The 18556-nt window shown below is 36.6% G+C and overlaps 1 non-coding gene across 1 annotated transcript; it reads left to right on the top strand.

The window, feature by feature from the left end:
• The first annotated feature begins 8055 nt into the window (after positions 1 to 8055).
• LOC139903106 (small nucleolar RNA R71) lies at positions 8056 to 8163 on the top strand. Its single transcript, XR_011777950.1, has one exon. It is a non-coding gene; the product is annotated as a small nucleolar RNA R71 (small nucleolar RNA).
• The last annotated feature ends 10393 nt before the right edge of the window (positions 8164 to 18556 follow it).

The following is an 18556-nucleotide window of genomic DNA, read 5'->3' on the forward strand; positions in this document are numbered from 1 at the left end:
TGTGAACCATGGAGCCGGTAACACCAAAGTGTGAACCACGGAGTCGGTAGCACCATGACACGAGTATTGTTATCCATACGGTGTAGTGACTAGCAAATCCGAATTAGTTCACTTGGTGATCGACTAGCCTTATAGGTGTAGTCTAGAGATGTGTGTTGACTTGGGTCGACTGTGTATAGTTAACCAAGTGTATGGTGACGAGACCATAATGCAAATTGTACGATTGGCGAAATTGACAAGGCGTGTCAATATATATTAGCTAGTGATACGATGTTCGTTAGCGATCGAACGTGACGTGGTGAGTGATGTTGATTGATCTCACCTTTGATGACTAAGATGGTGATTGGTGATTGTGTGGCGAGTGTTGTACACTCTTGATGGCCACTTTTCTTTTATTTGTGTGTGATCGTGGTATGTCGTTCGAAAGGCATTTTCGTGGACCACGTATGAGTGCGAGTAAAGTCACGGGTGTTGACTAGTTTTGAAGTTGTTGATAACCGTGTCAATAGTTAAGATAAGTGTGAGTTAGGGTATAAGACTTGGTGTTTCCAAGCATCTCCTTGACGATAAGTGAAAGGATGTTAGGTTCGTTATGCGACCTAAATAGTTGAGACTAGCGGTCGTGGCTAGTGTGATGCGAGCGTTGAACTATGAAGTTTGTTTGGTTCGTTGATTTCGAGACGTTAGATGAAGTGTTGCATCAAGTGTAAATCCGAAAGGGTTGAGTGTTGATATCTTGATGGCATAGACGGGAGTTGCATAACATGACGATAGGTGCCTTCCTTATACCAACTAGTGTAGTGTTGACTCCGGTGATTATTTGGTACCTAGGTGTCGGTGAGAAACCCGAGGGTACGATGACATTTGGTGATGGTGTTTAGCGAACGCCAAGGATTTAACTTAGTTGAGAAAGTCGAGGTTTGAATGCCTCAAGAGTTGTTTGCGAAGAGATGATGAAATTAACCAACGTTGTGAGCGGTCATTTGTAAATCGGAAAGTTAAAATTCCACGAGATGCGATGATCTTGGTGGTGATTGTACGGGACTAATTTTCCTAAGTGGGGGAGTTAGCTATTGGAGATTACTGTACAATCCCTATATAGTGAACGTGATCGTGCGGGCTAGCGGAAGTCGGCCCAATGGAGAATGACCACGAAGTGTGAAGTGTTGAATCGACTACTGAGTTTCGTGTTGTGAATGCCATGTGTGAGAATAATGGCAACGTGTTTGAATGAAGAGTCGATGTTTGTGCGATTGAGCGAGTAAGTGTTGCTTAAATTGAGAATAAAGACCTTGAAAGTCTTCAGAAAAGTCCCGAGTTAGACCTCGAAGTGGTTGGTGAAGGTTTTAAAGGCGAGAATCGTCGGTGAGTTGTGCCATGCTTAGACGATTATGTGATGGGTAGAGAAGGACCGGATGCTCGGCGTCGAGGCGAGCGGTTGCGGTTGATGTCTAACTTCTAAGTGTGGGTGCGGATCATGAGGACGTGATTGAAATAAGTGAGGGAGAGTTGTAAGACCCGTTTATTCATACAATGTATATATGAAGAGCACGTACGACGTACAACGAATATATATATATGTATATATATATATATATATATATATATATATATATATATATATATATATATATATATATATATATATATATATATATATATGTATCGAGTATGTATATATGTTTCATGTATGTTAATAGAGTACGAGAGTGATCGAAGGGTTGTTATACGTGTTCTAGAGAGTATATACGTCTAGTGTATGAAGGGTACGAGACGTGTTCGTGTGTTGGGGTTCAAGTACGCGAAAGGTGGACAAAACCCACACTAGGTTGCGGCGCTGCTTAGTGGGTAGCGGCGCGGTATTTAACTCAAATCAAGATCAGACGACATGCTAACAAGACCACCAGACCACGTTGTTGGTCGCGGCGAGGAGAAAAAAGACCGCGACGCGGCGCTCCTAGGTGACTGGTTTCGGATTTTGCAATTTTAAAGGGAAAGTGAGGGCATTTTGGTCTTTTTACATATGGGACAGATTATATACCCAATTCTGGTCCACTCATTCCTTTGTTTCATTTTCTTTTTCTTCTCCATTTTCTCTCATTTCCTTCAAAACTCCAATTGATTCAAAGTGTGATTTGGAAGGGAAGAAGCGGGATTCGATCTTTGGAGCAAGAAGAAACGTTATTCTCTTCGTTCTTAGCTACAACTTGATACTAGCGGTAAGCTCTAACTCCAAACTTCGTTATCGTGTTCATCATCTAAATTTAGGGCTTTTGATTGTATGTTCATAAATGGAACCCCACTAGTTGTTAATGGAAGATGATAACTAGGATTCGGGTTTATAAGTGACGAAGGCGGGTTTTGGGTTTGGTGAATGAGTTTAAACATGTAAGACTTGCAAAGAGTGAATAATCACTAGTATTAGTGATTATTGAAGTAGTGGAAACCATTTGTGTACATTTGGTTGACTAATTTTGAATAGAGTCAAAATTAGGGTTTGTTGGTGATTTCGGTTCGATTGTCGTATGTGCAAGGTTTATAAACTTAAAATGAGTTAAGTTAAAGTATGAACGTGAGTTAATAGCGTTTTGAAGTCAAAACTTGTAAATGTGAGAATTTGACTTTGTTAAGGGTTAAATGGGTTTTGGGTGAATATGCTGACTAGTGTGTGTTTAATGGCTAAATGTGGTGTCTTTGGGTATTTCGGGAACGCGGGAACTAGTCTCGTTGGTTTTGGATCTTCGTGTAGCGTTAAAAGTGAAAAAGGATGTGATTTGCACTTGTTGTTCATTTGGGTGGGTCGAGAGTCCAAATGAGTTTGTATTGATGATTATGTGATAAATGGAATAGGTACGTTCCATTAGCGAGTTGCGGGTTTGGATTGAACTTCATCGAGGCATTTAAGGTGAGTGTAAATTTACTATACGTGTATGTATGCATAGGATGGGTGCGTGTGTGTAGGGTGACCCTCGCTGGGTTTACTGTATGTTTGTGTGGGAGAATGGACTCCTCTGGTGCTTCAGGTCCATGTGATACACTTATGCGTTTTGGGTTACTACCCTTGATGTTGTGATTGGCTAGCGTGTTGGATAAACCCTTTGGCGATGGGTTTTGCTAGCATTTGTCGTGGAGATGATTCGGGTAGTGAGTCACGTGATGTTCGGATTCACTAAAGCGTGTGAAGTTCGGCCAACCCTATTGTGATGTTTGACTAAGGTATGAGTCGCGTGATGTTCGGATTCATAAAGGCGCGTGAAGTTCGGCCATCCTTAATAGTCAAGTTGTTTGAAGGTAGTGAGTCGCGTGAAGTTCGTATTCACTAAGGCGCGTGAAGTTTGGCCAACCTTCATGTGGTTTAGGTTAAGGGGTTAACCTTATTGATGTTGTTGAGTATATTTATTGTATATGCGTATACTTATTGTTGTGTTGTAGCTAATCTTGTGGCGTTAGCTTGGTGTTTACGTAGCGTGTAGCTACATTGTGTATGAGCTCATTATTAGCTTGCTTACTATGCGGAGGTGGTATGTGTTTACTTTGTGCTTAGTGATGCGTAGTCATTTTATGCATATGTATGTGTATAGTATCTTTACATTCACTAAGCATTAGCTTACCCTCTCGTTTTTGATATTTTTATAGGTTCGCGTGATGGCGGCGGGTAAGCGTGGGGATTAGAGATCTTGGCTAGGTTGCTTTAGAAGATCTTGCTTTTGGACTGGATTTAGGATTGGGTAGCGTAGTCCCAATCACCATGCTCGATTTTGTGTAAAAATAACTAGACGGGTCATGTGACGTATATTGGTTTAGTCAAATGGGTCATGAGTATAACCTGGTTTATGATTTAATTTTGTAATGTACATGTTATTTAAGTCGTTAGACGTAATGTGAAAACAAATACGTTTTACAAATTGTGTAATGGGACCTAAAGTGTTATCTAATGTGTATTAAAAAAGAAAAAATTTTATGGGCCGAAAATCGACGGGTTGGGTCGTTACGCTTATCAACCTCCATGCCATCATTGGAAATTTTATGTCCCAAAACGATGCCCTCATTCACCATGAAGTGGCATTTTTCACAATTTTACACATTTGCATTTTCTCACGGTTTGCAAGGTTTGAATAAAAAAAAATCTCCAAAAACGAAGAAGTCATCCATAAAAACCTCCATAATTACTCTATACTACTAAATGGCATAGCCCAACTGAATAGTAACATTCATAAGTTTTACAAATTTCTCTCAAACTTTTTATACTTTCACAATTCAACCGCACCATTTATAATACTTAACTTTATAGCTTTTACAAACTTATCATAAAGTTTTCACATTTTATAATTTCACCATTAAACTTCCCATTCATTATAAATCGACCACATAATTTTTACTAACTAATAACTATTTATTATTATTATTATTATTATTATTATTATTATTATTATTATTATTATTATTATTATTATTATTATTATTATTATTATTACTACTACTACTACTACTACTAAATGGCATAGCCCAAATGAATAGTAACATTCATAAGTTTTACAAATTTCCTCAAACTTTTTATACTTTCACAATTCAACCCCGCCATTTATAATACTTAACCTTATAGCTTTTACAAACTTACCACAAAGTTTTCACATTTTATAATTTAACCATTAAACTTACCATTCATTATAAATCGACCACATAATTTATACTAACTAATAACTATTCATTATTATTATTATTATTATTATTATTATTAAATCAACCACATAATTTTTAACTTTATTATTGTTTAACTTTTTTTCTTATTATAAATTAACTACGCAACTCATTATATATATATATATATATATATATATATATATATATATATATATATATATATATATATATATATATATATATATATATATATATATATATATATATATATATCTAAAAGACAAAGATAATAGTTCTTCCTCATGCTTTATCTCTGAATAGTTCTTCCTCATGCTTTAATCGTTTGTACGTCGTGCAAAAAGGTTGTACCCACAATGACACCGCACCAAACATTGACAACCATTATAAAATTTAGGGAGCCAAATGTAAATTCCTAGGGTAAAAAATGAAAACTCCATAGGAGTCTAAAGTTAAACTTCAAGGGCTAAATCGTAACTTCTTTATTTTCCATAAAACTCCCCAACAAATCCACCTAAATTTTTAATCGCCTTTAAATTTTTGTACGACTCGGGATATGTTTAACCGACATAATCGTTAAATAATTTTACGAACCAAACACAACAAATTATATCCGAAACGGAGTCCCGACGCGAAGCGAGGGCTCCTACACTAGTTGTCTCTATCATGTCATGAAATATTGCCATCATGCACATATGAAAGGTGTCGGGTGCATTGCACAAACCGAAGGGCATCCTTCAATAGGAAAAAGTGCCAAATGAACAAGTAAAGGTGGTTTTATCTTGGTCTTCGGGGTCAATAGGTATTTGGAAGTACCCACAAAACCCGTCCAAGAAACAATTGTACTCCTTACCCTTTAGCCTTTCTAGCACTTGGTCAATAAAGGGCAAAGGAAAATGATCCTTTCTTATAGCATCATTTAATTTTCGGTAATCGATACAAACCCTCCATCCGGTCACCGTCCTTGTGGGAGTGAGTTCGTTCTTATCATTTAGAACAACGGTAGTGCCACCCTTTTAGGGGACAACTTGGACCGCACTCACCCATGGGCTATCCGAGATGGAGGATTTGTACTCATCCTCTAAGAGGATTTTATGAGTGCAAAAGGATGGATGAATCTCTGAGATATCAATGGTCTTCCAAGCAATTGCCTTTTTGTGGCATTTTAGAAAGGATATCAGCCGATTCTTTTGTTCTTCGGTGAGTTTCGAATAAATGATTACTGGTAGTTGAGATGCATCTCATATATAAGCATGCTCCAAGTGTTTCGTGAGTTCTTTTAACTCCAAACGGGTGGCTCTTCCAAGGAAGATTTGATTCGGAACCGATATTTGTCAAGATCTTCAAAGGGTTCATCTTCCTTGGCAATATCTTCTTCTTCTTCTTCTTCAAATGAGACTTTCATTAAGTCATCAAACTCATTTTCAACATCAAAATCCTTGCTTTCACTAAATGGGTTCAAATCCGTGGTATCAACATCAAGCAATGCTTGCAACTCCTCATCAACACAATCATCGATCACATCGATTTGATAACAAGACTCATCATCGGTCACAATTGGCCTTTTCATGGACTCCTGAATATTGATAATAAATCTATCATCCCCCACACCAATATTAAGTTGTTGCTTTTGAACAAGGATAATGGTATCCGCGGTGTTCAAGAATGGCCTTCCAAGAATAATGGGGACTTGGATGTCTTCCTTAATTTCTAAGACTACAAAGTCTATTTTCAACTTTAAGAAAGATATCCTTGGCTATACCTATTGGGCCATCAAACGTTTGATTAGTCAATTTGAGTCCCATTCTTTTCAGTTTTAGGTCACCAAGCCCAAGTTTTGTGTAGATAGAATATGGCATCAAGTTGACACTTGTACCCCAGCCGGCTAATGCAGCATACACGTTCAAGTTTCCCACACTACAAGGTATGACAAATCGTCATGGGCCGCCCAATTTAGGTGGTTGCTTGTTCTTTTGCAAGATAGTCGAGCATTCTTCATGTAGAAATGCAGCCGACACCACTTGGTATTTACCCTTTGACCAAATAAGATCCTTAATAAATCGCCCATAGTTAGGCATATCCTTGTAATCCTCCGCAAGTGGCATTTTGACACTAACATGCTTGATTTTGTTGGAGAACTTTTCGTATTGGCTTGAAAGTTTGTCCTTCTTCAATGCCTTTGGATATTGAACCGGTGCTTTGTAAACCCTTACTAGTGAACCTCCACTCTTTTTACCTGTGACCCCCAGTTTACACTCTTTTCAACCTTTGGCTCTTGTGGACCATCTTCAATGGTTTCTTGATCATTGGTTGGTTCATTGGTAGGTGTATTGGTAGGTGTTGGACAGTTAGAGATAGCCATAACATGCTCGTCTCGGGTTTGACCATTGTTGTTATGGTTATTTGGGTTGACTTGTGTGTTTGATGGAAGAGTACCAAGTGGTCTCTTCGATAAGAGGTTTACAACACGTCCCAAATCTCATTCTAAGTTTTGAATTGAGGCTTGTTGGTTTCGTATTTGTTGCTTTATCAACTCATTCTCTTGTTTCAACAATACTACATTGGTTTCCGCCTTCATCATGTAACTCATTAAAATATCCTCAATAGATAGTTTAGTCTCGACTTGTTGTTTCATAGGTGATTGGTATTGGTTGGATGTATTGGGATTTTGGTAGCTTTGGTTTTGGTGAAATTGTTGTTGATTGGATTGTGGATAGTTTTGTTGGTTCAAATTGTAGGGTTGTTGATTATAACCTTGGTTGTGGGTGAATTTGTTATTTCGGTTGTTGATGTTGAATCCAGGTGGTCAGTTTCCTTAAAAATTAAAGGATACTTGCTTTTGACTTCCTTGGTAACCTTGGTTGTTTTTATAATTGTTGTTTTAGCCCGATGAACTACCCCTTAGGAAACCCGTGTTTCCTTGATAACCTTGGTTGCCCAGAAAATCACTAATCGTCAAATCACCTTTCCTAACATATCCCGCATAGTTTTCTTGAGCCTCCGTCATCATCGGTATATTATCCACATTGACTTGAGTAACTTGATGACAATCTTTTGTAAAGTGAGGACCGCCTCACCTTTCACACCCCACTTGCATTGCAACAACTGTTTGTTGCAACTTCTTGATTTGTTTATAGAAGGTTTGAAATTTGTTAGACAAGGATGACAAGGTAACTCCCCCATACTCTTCATTATCAACATTTGCAACATTTCTCCTTTAATACTCTCTTGTCGATGGATTCCACACAAAGGTATGAATGGCCATATCATCCAACAAATCTCTCTGCCTCGGTAGGCATTTTATACATGAACACACCTCCTGCATAGGAGTCAAGAATAGTTCTAGTTTGATCATTAATGCCCCGATAAAACACATAAATTTGATCCTTCTTGTTCAAATCGTGTTAAGGACAAGCTCGTAACAATTTCTTTAACCTCTCCCAAGCATCATGAAGAGATTCACCACTCCTTTGAGTAAAAGAATTTATCTCCATCTTTAAACATTCCACCTTCGTTGGTGGGTAGAAATGGTATCCAATCTTGGAAAGTTGTAATTGAACCAGGTGCTAAGTTTTTGAGCTAATATTTAGCATCCCCCATTACCGAAAATGGAAATGCTATAAACTTGAAAGCAACTTCGGTCACCCCTTGGTGTTTGTATAAATCAAAAAGTTCATTGAAAGCATCAAGGTGTTCATATGGATTTTCATTCATTTTGCCTTCAAATTGAACATCTTTCAACAACGTCAAAAAATTCCATTCAATCTTCCAATTGTTGGCCCTAATTGCAGGTCTAGAAATTAATGGTGCAACCGTCAGTGGTGCACTAAGTCTAGCACTTCACATAGAAACATCATTTGGATCCACCATCGGTGGTGGAACTTCATGAACTTGAAGATCGTGAGGAACTTGGGGAATAGGACCCTCCCCGGTTGGATTTCCGCCCTCTGTGTCGAAAAAATATAAAGGTAACGCTTCAAAGTTTGTGCTTATAACCCCTTCATCCCTTGATCGATAATAACCGTGTATTTCTTTCTTGGGGCTCGGATAGTGGATTCTCACAATCTTGATCCTTGTTATACCTCAATTTCATGAACCACCTAGCCATGATCACAAAACAACCACAAGATGTTTTCCACACAACAATATAACAATAAATGTAACTTTTGGAAGAATAAATCCTCTCTAAAGGATCGAACAATCAGTAGTTGAATTTCAAAGTCCAATCTAACGCACACTCCCCGGCAGCGGAGCCAAAAAGTTTTGATGTGTGCTCAAAACTCTATAAATACTAAGATCAACTACCACAAGTAAACACACAAGTCACGAGAAACTATAACTCGATCATCATAGAAATTTGCATGTAAGTATTCACTTAAGTTCGTCCCAAGAAAGTATGCTTAATTGGATGTCAAAAACTAACAATTGTCCTAAGTTTTGATTAGTGGTTTTGAGTAATTTTGACTAACAACTAACACTTGCAATAGTGTGCAAATAACAAAATAGCGAAATAAGATATGAAATAACTAAGATGTTTCTACTTGTATGATCCCCCTTCACAATCAATTGTCTTTTTTCGATGTTCGATTATTAATAATTTAGCGTCACCACTAAATCCTAGCCAATTCATATTCATAAACTCACATAAATGTATTCAAATGACCAAGTTAAGCTTGAGTAATCATTGAGAGTTAACTTAAGACTATATTCACATAAAGTTATGCTTGAGTAATCATTGAGATATGACTTAAGACTAATAATTCCATAATTGACTAGTGACCCATTTGAAAACCAACCCAAACCCAAAGCACAATTACTTAAAATTCCCAAGTTTGGTTGTCTAGATCACCAAAGGTGTTGAAGCATAAATTGTTTCACAAATCAAATCACTAAGATAAGTTACATTAGCTATGTAATCAAATCCAATTTCACAACAATTATAGCAATCGATCAATAGCTAAACTTAATAGCTAGAGCTCAATATTTCATCCAAACATCAATTTATTTCATAATTTAGAACACCTCATGTTTTGGGGCTTCTCATACAAGCTAACACAATGGAATTATCCAATCATGACTAAGTAAACATTAATTAAAGAGAAACTAGCAATAACAATCATCATGTTTCAAACTAGCAATAACAATCATCATGTTTCAAGCTACACCAAATTGAAGTATGATGAAGATCTAACACTAAACTTGCATAAATGTGAGCTTGATTCCTTAAATTCGCCTTAATCTCCCACTAGATGAAGTAATTAGGGTTCTTTAGGGTGAAGTTTGAGGATAAAACTGCAGCTCTAATGATTGATTTTCCCTAAAACCTTATCTTTTTCTATTTATAGTAAGGTTCATTAAATTCTAAACTGCAGGTAGGAACACCGTTCCTACTTAAGGAATGTCATACCACATAACGTGAACCAGGAATGACGTTTTTGAGAGCAGAACGCCGTTATTTGTAACTTAAAGAAGGAACGCCATTGTTGAAAAGGAGAACGATGTTCTTGAAATGGCCATTTAGGTTCTTATGTCATTTTTCGAATTTCCTTTGTAATGGAACGTCGTTCCAAATTAAGGGAACGTCATTCTGACCTTTTAGCTTGAAGAAACGTCGTTCCAAATAGTGAAATGTCGTTCTTGACACCAGATTTCAACACTTGAACTTTTTCAACACTTTTTTGCTCAAGACTTGGTCAATTTTGCACCAAGTTAGGCTTTTAGCCTTGAACCATCACTTTAGCTCAAAACCATCAATTTCTTGCATTATAGCCATCAAAGATATTGAGAGGGATATATGTATAGTTCGAGTAATATCAAATACGTAATGAACAGGAAACAATTTGTACGTAAGTAGAACCATTTAAATCGGACAATCCAACAACCTACCCCTTAAAGATTCATAGACACCATCCATTCAAGAAACATTGATAAACCAAATATAAATTCAAAAATTCAGTTTTACCACATCCCCGGCAATGGCGCCAAAACAATGATGTGCGAAAGTGTGTGCTTATATTGCTTAGTTTTCTTTCAGCTTATAAATTTATATTTTCTTAATTACTTTTCACTTTAACACCCTTACGATCAACAATACCCGATCAAGGTATTATAGTAATTTGTAAGTTAAGGATCGTCCCAAGAGACGCGAAAGCTTTAAATAATTGGTATTTATTTTTAGTCTATCTCTTAGGACAGAAATAGAGTTTATTATATTGTATTCAATTATTGGAATAATCTCTTAGAAAAGAGACAATTATATAAGTATATTTGGTCAAGAATTTCTATAAGACTATCTCGTGAAAGATAGAATGATATATTTAATTCAAATAATTTAAAAAGAGATGGTAATCTAGACTTAAGATTCATTAGTGGTCATTTTGGCACTTAATAAGTTTCATAACTTATATGGATAATCAATAAAATAACAATTAAAGACCGATTGTTATTCCTATGAGCATAACAAAACTAATTCTCACGTAAGTTCAATCATTGGACTTAATCATGGTTTACTTGTGATGAGGCAAACCTATCAACTAAGTTGGGATACAAAGTTAAGATCTTAATTTTATAGAGTTCATATAATTGCATAATAAATGTCATCTAGGTTTCATGATGAGAACTAAGATAACATTCAATCAGTCTGGCGAATAGATAAGCTAATAAACCTAATCAGATTCAACATTAGTGATGTTCTAATATTTAGTCTTAATCAGATTCTCATGCAATTTGACATAAAAACTCACAAAAACAAAGGTTCTTTCAATCAAGCCTAATAATTTAATTACTATAAAAGTGTAATTAATATGCATTCATAAATTACTACTATTAACTCTTAACTAGATTTTATGCAATATTAACACTTTTTTTAGATATTATTAATCTTGAAAGTTGAATAAATTAAGTAAACGGATACTTAGATTTAATGATGTGTTAACCCTAGATTTTAATTCACTTATTCAATAAGCATGATAATAAAGTTTTAGATCATAACAGAAAATATTATTATGGAAACCAGATCTCAACAGTTCTGGTTACTACTGAAATTATCATCCAGAGCCGTCGGCTTTAACAGTTTAACCAGAATAACCACCATGAACGTCTAGTTCACGGTTGGAGATGAATATAGAAGCATGCAATTAAAAATAAACATTATTAAAAGATAAAATAAATTAAATGAAATAGTACCTTAAAAGCAAGAATAAAACAACTTGAATTAACTTAATGATAATCTTGAATCCAAAAGCAAATTACAAACTACTTTCAAAACTAACTTGAAACCCTGTCTTAAGATTAGAATTCGTAATTGGACTAGAGAATATAAAATAAAATGTAGATACAAAAGCTGACAGATTCGACCTCTATTTATAACCTTGCGAAACCGACCCCATAGTCGTTGGCTTTAATGGATATAGCCGGCGGCTATAACCTTTCGAACATTCTAGAATTGGAGTTTCTTGATCACATAATTTATTGAGCTGCACGTATTTCCTTAATTACCCATCTTCTATTAGGGAAAGTATTCCTCGCAATCTAATTGGTCCACGTGGCAGCTCCCCTCATATGAAATTACTGTTCACGTTTCCAAGGTATGCCTTTTTTTAAAAAAAAATTTTATTTCGTATTTGTATATTGTATCTGTATGTATCGGGTTTCTAATTTTTTATTGTTAATGGCTGACTTTCAGTGTTTGAGTGGAGAAAGGGGAAACATACCGTCCGACCAGCTACTGCTCACCCTCTCCTCTTTCTCTGTCGCCTTACCCTGCTCCCTTCTCCCTCACCCTGCTCCTTCCTCCCTTACCCTGTTGCTTTATAGCTTATTGATTTCCCATGGATTCTTCACAGTTGCTCCAAACCAATTTCTCTCCTTGGTTACAGAAAATCGATTGGTTGCAGAAAGACAATTGCTTACGGGTTCGTTACTCTGTTCTTAATCTTTTTAATTGATGTTGTTTGATTTCTATTCTTGGCTGTGGTTTTCGCATTGTTCTTGCGTTGTTCAGCCTGTTGTTCATTCTCAGTCGTTTTGATTTTTTGCCCTTTCATTGTTTGGTAATTCCCGTTATGAGGGGTTATCGAAAAAGGGGAAAAAACTCAGCCGAATCGAATGTAGTTGGTTCTTCTGTTTCAGAAAGTGTTGTATCTTCAGGCCTACGCACCGTTTCCTATAAAGAATCTAAGAAAAGGGCTTCTCTTCGTAGGGCACATGCTAGTGCTTCGGATTCTGCTGATGGTATGCTACTATTTCTTATTCGGATTCATTGTTGTTGATGCTCTTTTAAAAATTTTTAACAAATATTTGTTCTTGCAGTTTGTCTGACTATATGTATGCTGGTTTACTGTCAAGTGCACTATCTTTACCTTAATTTGTTTTTTGTTTCTATGCTGTTTTACTGTGACTTGCAATATCTTGGATCATGTTGTCTTTTGTTTGTTTGTGCTTTTCATATATGTGTGTTGTATTTTATATGCGTATTCTGTTTTTATGCTCATTAGATTTGTTTTATTTTACCAGATAGTAAATAACAGGTTCTGCCTGGAATATGTATTTTGTATTTTTGTTGCCATTATGGAGTGAAAGAGCCACTAAAATTGATAGCTTTACACATTTGCTAGCCTGGTATTTGTTATTTGTTGTTTGTTGCATGTATCAATATTCTGGTGAGCTTTAGTATGTCTTCTGTTTGTGTATAAATTCTTCTACCTTTATTTTATAAAAAGTGAACTGGAGTTCTGCATTCCTATTGTTATTGTGGGTGTTTGGGTTTTCCCCATTTGTTAAAGCAGCTGATTTGTAAAGTGAACTGCAGTTTTTCTAGCTTTATAAAGTAGTTCTGCTACTTTCATAAAACAGCTCATTTTACTGGCAGTTACCATTGTTGAGTGCACAAGTGATTTTCCTCTTTTCGTGCCTTTTCGTTCCTCTTTTCATGCTGTTTATACTTTCTAACAATTGCCTTGTGTTTGCGCATACATATCTCCTTTATACCCTGATTCAGGGGACTGTACGGCCGTTTGTATGCAGTGCGAGTCTTTGTTCTGGCGCATCGGCATAACAAAAACTATTGTATACACTATTTTTTGTCCGAAATTACCTACTTCAAAGCACCACCGCCTGCTAAAGAAGACCACAGCCACAGATAAATTATGTACACACTTAATATATATTTATATTTAGTACTGATTATTTACTTCCTTTTGATAGTATGGCACAAATAACGGCACTGGCACAGCTGATACCGGGTGATAGAGATAGAACAATTTCAACGAGAATTTACCGCAAGTGGGTTACTTACAGTTATGACAACCAGGCTCTGACCGGTTACTGTTGCATGCTCATCGATGAAATGGTATTTATATTTTACATCTCTGCTGACCTGTTTTCATCTTTTATTTATATCGTCTGTTTGATGCTTTTTACATGTTGCAGCACTACCCTATGCTTGTGAATATGCGGTACAGTGATAAAGCTTACTTTGACGAGCTTATGCACTTGAACAAGATGTATGTGGTAACAAACTTCTCAGTTCATGCTACAACTCGCTGGGAGAAGATATTACCAGGGCCAACGACGTTGTCGTTTGATCGCAACACATTTTTTGAAGACCTTCCATTTGCAGACTACCCTGACCATTACTTCCAGTTTGTTGCTTACAAACAATTACGCACACGTGTACCAAACACCACTGTGCTCGCTGGTATGTTTTGCATAGTATCTTACGCTTTCGATTTAAATGCTTAGACATACATTGATATGGAATATATGTAAACAGACTACATTGGCTGCATTGATCACCTTGAAGACCCGGTGGTGATTGGAGATGTTAACCGCAAACATCTTATAAGAAGAACAATCGACATCACCAATCTTGAGTAAACCATTATTTAGGAAAAATAAATAAATATATGCATCATTTGGGCATTTTCTTTATTTAATTTTCAACCTTTTGAACGCAGCAAGATTTACTAAAAAGAATGTGTTGCTGGGAAAAAAACTGAATTGCTTTTCGCAACAAGGGTGTACCGGCGTCGATTACTTTTGACAAACAACAGCACAAATTTTTTCCCTTTTAGTTTTTTTAGTCTCTATTTCTAACTGGCAGTTTTACACACATTTGTGTACAGCGGTGATACAATTCAGCTTACTCTCTGGAACGAGCTTGAAACTTCTTTTGACTCGGATGCATACGATGCTATGGAAAAACCAGTTGTGTTGGCGGTCAGCTCATGCCGCCCTAAGCTTTACCGTGGTATGTCACAATTTTAAACACAAACCTTGTAATTACTATATGAAATTGTTATGTGCCCATTAATAAAATTTGTTTGTGACCATTTGTTGCCTATTTTTTTGCTTGGTTTTGTAAAAGGGGAACTCCAGCTTGGTTGCACCCAGGCAACACATTGTTATTTCATCCAGCAATACCAGAATTTAATGACTCGATAGACGAGTAAGCATTGTCTTTTAAAGTAGTTACCCACGCCTTTTTACTATATCGCTGATTACTAACTTGCATTCGATATTCATACAGTCACCGTGCACGCTTCTTGACAAATCCACCATTGATCATCAACCGACAGCGATCACCGGACATGGCAATAGAACGGTTTCACAACAGATTTTCCCTGCAAGAACTGCTGACCCACAACTTGAACAACTACAGGGTAGGCTTGCTACTGTATATTGCAAAATCTATTTTACCAACTATTTACGTTTTCTTTAAATCTCTCTCAAACTGACCTAATAATATACGTATAAATTTACAATTCCCAGAATGTAGACTTCACTTGTGAAAACACGATTGAACAAGTTGGTGGAAACAGAGACTGGTATTACAAAAGTTGCAGCGATTGTTTGTTGAAAGTCATGGAGGACATTGACGCTCCTAACAGTTACACATGCCGGGTCCACGGTACCAAAGCTACCTACACACCCACGTAAGAACACCTTGCAACCATAAATTTTCTCCTACTTAACTGCAGACTAACTGACTGCTTTGATGACATGTTTCAGCTAATGCTTCAAAACTATCATCAACGACACATCGAATACTGCATTCTTTACCTTTTTCTCAGAAGCGGGTGATGTAATTGTCGGAGCCACTTGCAGTGACCTCGTAACAAACAGAGGTTATGATCAGCCTCAGGAACTACCACCCATCATAAGAACCATAGAAAGGCAGACTCACACATTCTAGTTCCGCTACAACCCTCAATCAAGGAAAACGCACCCAGAATTCATCGTCACAAGGCTTCTTGATGAAATACCAAATGTAGCGACAAACACTGACGCGCCTAACACCTCCACAGAAGTCGAGGACTTAGCAACAGGTTCGCCACATGCATAATTATGTCCCAACTTACGCAGCCTACATTCAGTTTTGTTTCATAACCTACAACCTGCACTTATACATCTTATTTGTGCCCAGCTGAAGTTGCCACAGACAGAACAAACAGCACGTCTCCACCGACTGTCCAGTTACAGATGCCGGAGCAGCCACAGAAAGGGAAACCAGAAAAAGGGAGTTCAAAGACGACGGTCAAACGAACTTTATTCACTGAATAGTCTAAGAAGGGTAACACACAAGGAAAGAAAAAGTGCGACATAGTTCAGGCCTGATCGCAGGTGCGGTAGCGGGCACAATGGGTAGTTTCTTTAGGTTTGGCGGCTAGAAGCTTGTAAACCACATTACTTGGTGTTGCTTTGTAAAACTTTTTTAGCCGTGGGTTAATTATTTTTGTGCTCACTGAAAACTTGGTTTGTGTACCTGTATTTGTAATCCTTGACTGGTTTAGGATGTAAATTATCGTTGTATGTTAGCTTCCTGATCGTTGATGAAACAATTGGTCTGTACATTATGGTTTTTATGTATTGGTATGTTTCTGCAAATTTCTGTTACGAAATGTAGACTTCTAAATGAATGTTCTAAGTCAGGTATTTTCAGTATGTTTATTTAATTAGTTGCATTCTGTTTCCCTCAATTTAGTATTGGTAGTCAATTGTACAATCTATTATACTTATGGTTTGTATTTTTTAAACCAGTTGTTATACTTACATATTGTTGTCTACTCTGATAGGTACTGCATGACATGCTTGCATGCTTTCAGCTCTAATTAAAACAGTTGCTGCTGCAGACCAAAGTTACCTGCACTAAAGACTTAGTGCATCATTTAAGCCAAGGCATTCAAAGCTATCAACCAAACCTACAATCAACATTTAATTTTTGGGAAGCTCAAGAAATCTCCTTTCACCTGACCAGATCTTCTATATACTTACTTCACCAGCAAAATCACCTTAACCATCTCCATCTACTTCACCACCAATTCTGTCTCAGCAAATAGCATAAAATCAGCACTGCTCAAAGGAAAAGGTTTGTTTCCCTTCATGATCACTTTACAATAGCACATCTGTTGCATTTCTGTACAGGTCTGCAACCTCTTTTTCCCTTCTGTTTATGTTTTTTATATATATAAACTTGTGATATATACTGATTTTCAAACCAACATCCAAATAGGAAATGCATACAGTTACCTGCAAACAGAAATAGAAACACAGCAAAATCTGCACAATAGCAAAAAAACTGCACACAAATCTGTATAGAAACCTGTAAATAGTCATTGAATGCTGATGTCATCATGTGTTCTTATACTAACATCAGCAGGCTTTCTTTTAATATTTCTGAAATTCCTGCTACTTCTTTACCTTCATTTTTAATACAGCAAACCACCTATGGCAATCTTATTTAATATGTTTCTAACATGTTTAACAAAAGTATATTTGGACAAGTCAGTTATATCCAGGTATTCTGCATCTGACATTTGTTTCCTTCTATACATAAGTTAACAACGACAACATGAATGCTAGCGAAGTTTATTTTTTCGTGACCATACCAAGGGGAAATGTATGGGTAAGTTGTTTATTTTCATGCGAAAGTCTGTTACATATAAATTATACATTCCTGAATGGCATTCATAAGAAGACTAAAGAATATTTTTTCCTATACAGCGCCTACCAGAAGAAGCACTTGAGATACCAGAGTTAGTTGGCGGGTTCACTTATGAATGCATTGATGCTTTCGATAGGACCCACACCTGGAAGCTGTTGGAAATCAGAAACACATCGAAACGAAAGTTGTATGTCTCTGCTGGCTGGAGGAGATTCCTCAATTTAAATGACTATGAACCAGGTGACGAAGTGTGGATTGTATTTGAGCGTACTGAAACCAGGTTCTGCGTTGCATGGGATGACGTTCACGACTTTGATGAACTTGTGTGATTGATCTGTTTAGCAATGCAAGCCTTAAGATTTTGCACATTTTTAGCACCATATGCAGAATTATTAGACATTTTTATATATGTATTCACCTAGTGTGTTTGTCTTTTGATGGTTAGATATTAAACTTGTAGTACTTAGGTTATTAATGATGTAAATTGTGGTAAACGATTTCCGATGGGTATGCCACTTCTAATGAATGATTATAACCTCTGAAGGTTAATTTTGAACTGTTTAATTTTTTTCAAACCCTTATATTTTTCTAATTTTTATCAATAATATTTAGCCGCGTAGAGCGTAACTTCAATCTTGTTAACTCCAAAGCCGCCTGGTTTGATGGTTATTTGGCGGCTATCTTCAAATTTTCTTTTAGCCTGATTATGTTCCCTTATTTATCTTTAACTTGAGATTTACGTACGGGAAAGAAATCTTCATAACCGACGGCTATCTGTACCTTAGCCGGCGGCTTGAGTGATTTTTTACTTGTTCTCTAAGCTCTTCATTTTCTTGCATTTTTCAGGAACTTTCTAGAAATTATCATCATAACCGGCGGTTGTGCTGACCATAGCCAGTAGCTTTAATCATTTTTTATATTTTTCCTCTTTGTTCCTGTTTAACACATTTTTTA

Source organism: Rutidosis leptorrhynchoides, chromosome 3 (assembly GCF_046630445.1).
Source record: "Rutidosis leptorrhynchoides isolate AG116_Rl617_1_P2 chromosome 3, CSIRO_AGI_Rlap_v1, whole genome shotgun sequence".
Classification (NCBI taxonomy): Eukaryota; Viridiplantae; Streptophyta; class Magnoliopsida; order Asterales; family Asteraceae; genus Rutidosis; species Rutidosis leptorrhynchoides.